This window comes from Dromaius novaehollandiae, chromosome 10 (genome assembly GCF_036370855.1).
Source record: "Dromaius novaehollandiae isolate bDroNov1 chromosome 10, bDroNov1.hap1, whole genome shotgun sequence".
Lineage (NCBI taxonomy): Eukaryota > Metazoa > Chordata > Aves > Casuariiformes > Dromaiidae > Dromaius > Dromaius novaehollandiae.
In genome coordinates, this window is record NC_088107.1 from 16,521,559 (window position 1) to 16,528,903 (window position 7,345).

Consider the following 7,345-nt stretch of genomic DNA (forward strand, 5'->3'; position numbering starts at 1 on the left):
AATAGGGAAAGCTTTGATCCAAATTTTCTGGTGATAGGACAGTTTTTCCATGAAAAATGTTTGAAAGTCATAAACATGGAAACTGAGTCATGACTGCTTCAGCTAAGCTGTCCTTATCGCCAAAGGTAGAATGAAAGAGCCATGTATCTCAGAAGAAAGGAAGAAACAGGAAGGCGAGAGCCAGCAGCTGGCTGTGGCCTGCCGGCCCATGGCACAGAGGGCAGCACCGCACTCCGCAGCGGGTTGCGGGCCCGGATGAGCCGCAGCACCAGGGGTGGCCGTGGCCATCCTGATGGCCGCTGAGTCACTCTGGCAGGTCCTTGTGCAAATGCAGGTCTTAATCTGAGCTCATCGGTGTATCTTCACATGTCCTAAATTACATTTCATGCTGTGATGCTCTTGGTAAATTGTGGCTATACATTTTGCCAAAATATAGGATTTTGCTGCAAAGAATATCACACTTGGGTCTGTGAAGCAGGTAATTGCTTGCTGCAGGGGGGCAATAAATCACCTAGTGGCACTGCTCTCTTGTTTTGTTCCTGGCATCCTTCAATATAGTGAGGACTGTGAAATTTATCCCCTCACACTGCTAAGCAGCCAGGGAGTCCTGCTATGGCTGTCACTGCGCCCTCCCTGCAGATCTGCTGACTTGTGTTAACTGTGCCCAAATAATACAGCTTTTGTCTTGTTTTCCCAGGCGGCAACTGGTGTGGAGCCAATCATGATGCTCCCTCTGCAGAGAGGATGCGTATAAACCAACCTTGAAAGTGTGCTTGACACGCTAAAGGGTATCTTATGGCTTGGGAAACTTGAGATTGAGCTCTTGCCACAACACAGTTTTCTTGCAGGATGGGGGAAATTTTTTAATCCTCCTTGGATTTCAATTCCCCAGCAATGAACTACAATACAGAACAAAGACAGGTTGCCATTCACAGAAGTGCATTCAGTACAGAAAGTGATCTGCAGCTCAACAAAAATCTCTTTTTCGGTATAGAGCCACAGTCAGAACAGCACTCAAGATGTTACCGCGCAGGAGGTCACTAATGTAAGAAGGTGCGTGATGCTTCTGTGTAAAAGTGTTGCAGCTATAAGAAGTACTCCTCTCAAAGATAGTACCGCATGACTAGAAGAGGTTTGCAGAAAGATGAGAGCAGTCCTGGGTCTAGAGAAATTAATCTGAAGAGCAACTGGAAATACTGAGCTTGTTTAGGAGTTTAACGTGATGGACAGAAAGACCAACATCTACTTTTTCCGGCTCATAACACTGTGACAAGGAGACAATCGCCAGAAAGAAGCAAGGAGAATCAAAATTGGTGCTTTTTTATACAACACAAATAGACTGTGGAACTTGCTGGTGCTGCTGATGGCAAGAATTTAGCAAGAGAGAAAAGTTTCATGGCTGGTAAGAATACCCATTATTAATGAAAATGTGTTGGCAGGGCTTACTAAATTTACAGTTCAGGAGCTAAGCCAGTTTCTGGACCATATGTGGCTACATAAACAATAGAATTTAAATTGTGTCTACATCATAGGGTAAGTTAGCACATTGTAACCTTTGTGCTGGTGCAGCTGAGCTACTACTTCTACCCAAACAAGCTAACTTAAAGGTAGCTAAGGAATCTGACCTCTATACTGAAGCTACTTCTGGTACTGTCTGACAAAGAGCAATCTAACCACAGGCTGAAAACTTTCCAGAGAATTTGATGGGATCTGCGGAAGCTACGCCAGTCACCTGTGGTATTAATAGAAAATTATTAAACAACATCAGCCACACAAGGTTAAAAAGTGAAAGCTTTGTATACATTCTGTAGCTAGGGGGAAACTATGTCAGCAATGCTATTTTGGCAATACAGAGACAGATTCTGAATAATCTTAAAGCTGTGTAGTCAACAACGTGCCCTCAAGAAATCTGTGGAACTGAGCCAGTAATAAGTAGGCAAAAAATAGTTTATTTCAGATATCTTTAGTGCTGGTGTGTGTGTGTATGTGGTTGACCTGCACTGCAGAAATGCAACCACGAAACATGGCAGTTAACCTCAAGTTCCCATCAGGGTGAAAACCTCAGCCAAAGATCCAAATGTGTGTTTCAGTTGGTTATCTTCCTAGACCATTGCCATCAGCAAATCACCATTATACTGAATTTATTCTAAATTTGGGGTGAGATCCAGTTTGTGGAGAAAAGGCATAGCATTAAACAGGAAGATTTGGCCCACTGTGCAGGACTCAAGAAAGGGTTCTTGTTACACTCATCTTCTCTTGCAGCTTCTGCCCATGCTGGCCGCTGCCACCTTCCATAAACCAAGGAAAGGAAAACAATCTCCTATTGAGAAAATCTGCTCTAGCATTGTCTCCTTAAGGACAGGAAGCTTATCTATTCATGCTGTCCTACAGTGCTGCTCAGCAGACGTAATTCTGGAGGGCGTTTCAACCATTTTGGTCCAATATTTAATTCTGTAGAATCTTTTTTGCAAAAAGATTTCTCTCTCCCATTAACTCAGCGGAGCTGCCAACATGCAGAGTAACACAGAGAACCCCCCAGCTCCTAGAGACTCCGCACTGCCAATCATGTGCGGAGAAGTAGGAATTTCACCAAGCCGCCTCCTTAAAAGCTTGCTAGCCTGTCTGCAGTCGGAATATGTTGGGGTGCTTTGCATTCTAATGCTTTAACAAAAGTACATGTGTGCCATGGGACAGCTGATTGAAGAAGATTTCTGAAGTGTTTGTTATTCCTCCAAATAGTTTACTGAAATAACATGAAGCTAGAAAATGAAACAAACATCAAGTGTTTCCTACGTATCCAGTGCACACAACTAATGTATTATAGGCTTTATCCAGCTTTTGTAGAAATAACTGGAAATTCTGCTACTGATTTTAGTGGGAGGAGAATTAGTCCTTGTACATTGGTAAACATTTCTCTAAAAGGCAGGAATATAAAAATTTCCGGGTTGGGACAGACTGATGGTCTAACATCCTGTTTTCAACCTTGGCCAACTCCCAGTGCCTCACAGGAAGGCAAATCCCCTTCTCTTCTTCCCCTGTAATGTCACATGTCAAGTGTGTCACAGGAGACTGTTGTCAGTCTCTCTCTGATCATTGCTAGCCATCCGGGTAAACGTGATCGATAGCTCTGGCTGCTTTCACGCTAGCTAAGTCACCCTTTTGTCTGATCCAAACCTGATCCCATATATATATGTATCTCTTCCTTGAATGCTAGCAAAATCTTTGCACAACGACCTGCAGCAGCAATGGATCTCTAGGTTAATTATAAAAAGCAATAAGATATTTCCTTCATACTATTTTAATTCTATTAACCCACATTAATATCCAGAGCACCACTGTTAACTTCTCAGTTATTACCAGGCAGATGCCAGTAAAAATGAGAGCAGAAGTAGGGCAATTGTCTTTTAGTGATATTTTGTGTTTTCCTGTTCTTGTTCTGCAGTGAGGAGAATAGGGGATCCAGCCTGGTCTGTTCTGAGCATTCATTGCTCTGCATATCCCTCTCACATCTGCTTTCGCTGCCTACATTATAACATTGCAGTTCTGAAATCAGCAAGACCAAGGTTTACTAACTAAAAGACATTGTTAATTTTTCAGTGTATTTTTGAGTCTGTAAAACTGCTATCAGCATTAACTACAACTTATACATGTGTGTGTTTAAAAAGAAACCTTGTGCTTTATACCAAGTCTTGGAAAAAGTTAAAGCTGAAAGAGCATTACTTGAAGAACTTGCATCTTGGAAAAAATACAACAGCTCTACAAGGCTGGTTTTCTGTGCTGAAATACTTAGTGCAAAAAACAAACCTGCGAAAGAGAAGACTTTATGAGGCATCTCTTGAGACAGACCATTTCTATTTCCCCCGACAGAAGAAGATGAGATTCTGTCCAGACAAACCAGAGTCTGTGTCCTACTAGGCCAGCTCAAGGAGGCCTGGCAGAATCGCTTGCTTTACACAATGCAGCTGCTCTGGTAGCTTGTCAAGCTCTCGGGTGACTCCTCTGGAAGATTTCCGGAAGTGGGGATGGTGCTCTATTAACCTATAATAAATAAACTCCTCAAAGAAGTAATCTGGATAGGCCAGAAGCACAGCAAAATGCCTGAGCATGGTGAAGTTATGGTAGGAAAGACAGAAGATAACAGTTAATGATTTGGGGAAATTCAATTTTCCACTTCAAGCTAAAGATGTTCTTTTTTGAATCTATATCTGCAAAATTAAATATATATTACTAAAGTGAGTTTGGGGAGCTGAAGACTTCATCAGCAGACATAGTTTGAAATGTTTTTACAGAGGCATAGTGGAAGCACTAAAGACAGGAGCAGCCTGCCCTGGAGCCTGCAGAGTATGTCATAATATAGAGCCACTGACTCTGCTCTGCTTTCTGTATATTTATTCTGTATTTCCCTTGGATCTGAGTAGTTCCTAGAGGGTAAATTTTATGCACATTTTGAAAAACAGCAAAAGCAGAAAAATATTGTGGACAACTATGCCTTCCAAATTTCCTGAATGGCTTTAGAAGGGAATAGGTTTAGGGAGTAAGTCAAAGTCCAACTGCTACTTTTTGTTGTGTTCTTCTGTGGAGAGAGAAACCTGATGGGAATAGTTCTACTGTGGAAACAATCTAATTTCAGAATAGCAACTTTAATTTCTGAATAATGAGCGATCTTGCAAACTGACTTATTTCCTTTTGTAGACCAGCCTGTGTCACCCAAGAGGTACTCTTATTTACGCAAGCCACAGGCTTAACTGGATTTCGCATTATCATCAGGCATGTGGAACATCAGGAAATCCTACTGTACTGGTCCAAGTCACTGATGTTGGTTTGATCCATTTTGAAGGCTGTAATGTTTCTTGAAAGTGGCTTCCTGGAATCATTCACATCTCTTGCTCTGTGATCAGGACCAAGAACGATGCTGCTCTCAGCTGTATTCCTGCTAAACTAACTGGATGATGCACCACGCACTTGTGAAGAAAAATCATACTCCTTGTAATCGAAGAGGACTGAAGGATGACACGCTGGAAACCTTGGGAGCGGCTATTCAGATTCACAGGTACGGTGCGTGACCAAGTATTTAAGTGACTAGGTGTGTGAACCCATTTCCTTCCTAGGACTGGATCTGTTGTTAGAGGGGCATTTCCGTAAGTAATATTTAGTCACTCTAATTGAGCTGTTAGTAAGTGCACATAACTATGTAGTCCTCCCTAAATTCAGCCTGAAATCATCTCTAGGTAAACTGCTCTCCTAGTAGCTTAACCAACCACCGTAAGGCCCAACAATATCTTCTGTATTGATTATAACTTTACCTTTTTCTATTATTGTAATGATTCATTTACAGAGGCAATGAAATATTATGATAAGAAATTTTCCTTATATTACAGATGCGGATAGGTCCACTAGACTGTTTTTTGGAGCTGGGGTCCAAAGTTTTCTTGATGCAAGTCCCCTGATATCATAAGATATTATGGCCTGGTATTTTACAGTTGGGTTCTCCCCTTCCATGTTATTTTCTGTTTGTATGACTTATAATAAACTTCTTTTTAGTATGCAGAAAGAAAATAAGTAAGAGAACCAAATCTTCCACTTATACTTCACAATTTTTATGCACAGCTCCCTGTCTCAACTACAGGTAGGAATGGGCAATGGGCTGAGAGAGTGGTAAGAGCTGCCAAATTCCAGCGTGCATCATCCTCAGATAGGGAACACAAAAATGGAGACCCTAAACCAGGCCTAAAACAAGCACAGCCAGACAGCAAAGAGCTTCTGGAGTGTCTGTGTGGATACTTGGGACAAATGCCTGGTTGCTCCATTGTTGAGAAAAATCTTCCATTGTCCTCTGCCCTGGAAGAAGCTGGTTGAAGTCCACCACTTGTCATTTTGGCCTTTTACCATAAAATAGAGTTGAAGCAGAATGCATTTTTTTCCCCTTCTTCTCCCTTGTATGTTTCCTTTCTTATGGAGAAATAAAAACAAAAAGTGTTACTTCCTTACCTTTATAAGCTGAAAGAAACATAGGCACTGATTTCCTATTCTTATTCTCTCACTCCCTCAAATGTGTCCATTCCTCACACCCATAGAATAACTTGCGCTCCACAGTTCATTTTTGCCTCTAAAATTTCCTGCCACACTAACAATACTGAAAACATAGCCTTTTGGAAGAGATCTATCCTTTGATATTATCTTGAGGGAGTGGAATATAACTTTAAATGCAGCTTCCATAACAGTGTAGCTGTGGTGCTAATGGTGGGGTGTGCCTGTTTTCTCCTCTCCTGCCCAGCTTAACCAGCTCAATTACATGGCATGGCCAAGTCACACCCCTGGGTGAACAATGCTGCTGTTCCTGCACTGCATTATTTTTATGTGATATTTATGCTGAACTGCCCCTCTGCTTGCGTAGTGTGGACTGACTAAAACAAATCCTGTTGCTGAAGAATGAAAAACAGGCTTCTATCATTGCACTGAATAGGAGACCTACATGAAAGAGGAAATTAGATGAATCAATGATTGGTACTTTTCTGCTGACTCAGAACTGGAGCAAAGCCCCATGTGCTTCAACAAAATCAGAAGGAATGCAAGATAAAACCCTGAGAATTTGTGGTTGAAAAACAATGGTGCTGTTTTCATTCATATGTGGTCACATATTAATAATAAATGGAACTGTCCTATATTTGTCTCTATATGTTTCATATCTATCTATCTACTTAGATAACAGTTGATTTTAGTGAAATCCAAGCTTTTATTTTAATAAAATAAAAAAGCATGACTACAGTTGTATAAATAATATGATCTGTAGACCTGCCCAATCAAAAACCCTCCCAAGTAAAGCTAAAACCATCTATTTTCTTTCTGAAAAACATGCTCTTCTTGGGTTTTGCATCTTTCTTTAAAATCTTAGCTATAATTTTTCTTGCACTATAAATTGCGTATTAACAGTCTGATTCTGCAAATTTTAGCTACCAGGTGTAATTGTCATTGTTCTAACTAGCAGCTCAGACATACACACAAATGCATAAAGGTGCATGGTAGAATCCTGTTTCTATTATCATTACCTGATTAGCTTCATTGGACTACTCTATGTACTGACTCAGATATGGTTTGAGTGATTAGCCCACTGTTTTGTCCTTTTCATCTCTTCCACAGGAAATGATAGTGCATATTGTACTGTATCCTTATTAATTTTTCTAGCATTTTGAGAATTTATTGATTTATATTTATAAAGTACTTTGAGGACCTCAACAGGAAGATGGACTGTACGTATGAAGTAGGACAACTATTACAAGCAGAAAACATTAAAAGAAAAACTGTGGTATGCCAATGATACAGTCTGTGATACTACTTCACCAGTAGA

The 7,345-nt window shown here is 40.7% G+C and overlaps 1 long non-coding RNA gene across 1 annotated transcript; it reads left to right on the top strand.

The window, feature by feature from the left end:
* Positions 1-408: 408 nt before the first annotated feature.
* LOC135329360 (uncharacterized) lies at positions 409-6,655 on the top strand. Its single transcript, XR_010390782.1, has 3 exons — positions 409-1,402; positions 4,899-5,050; positions 5,379-6,655. It is a non-coding gene; the product is annotated as an uncharacterized LOC135329360 (long non-coding RNA).
* The last annotated feature ends 690 nt before the right edge of the window (positions 6,656-7,345 follow it).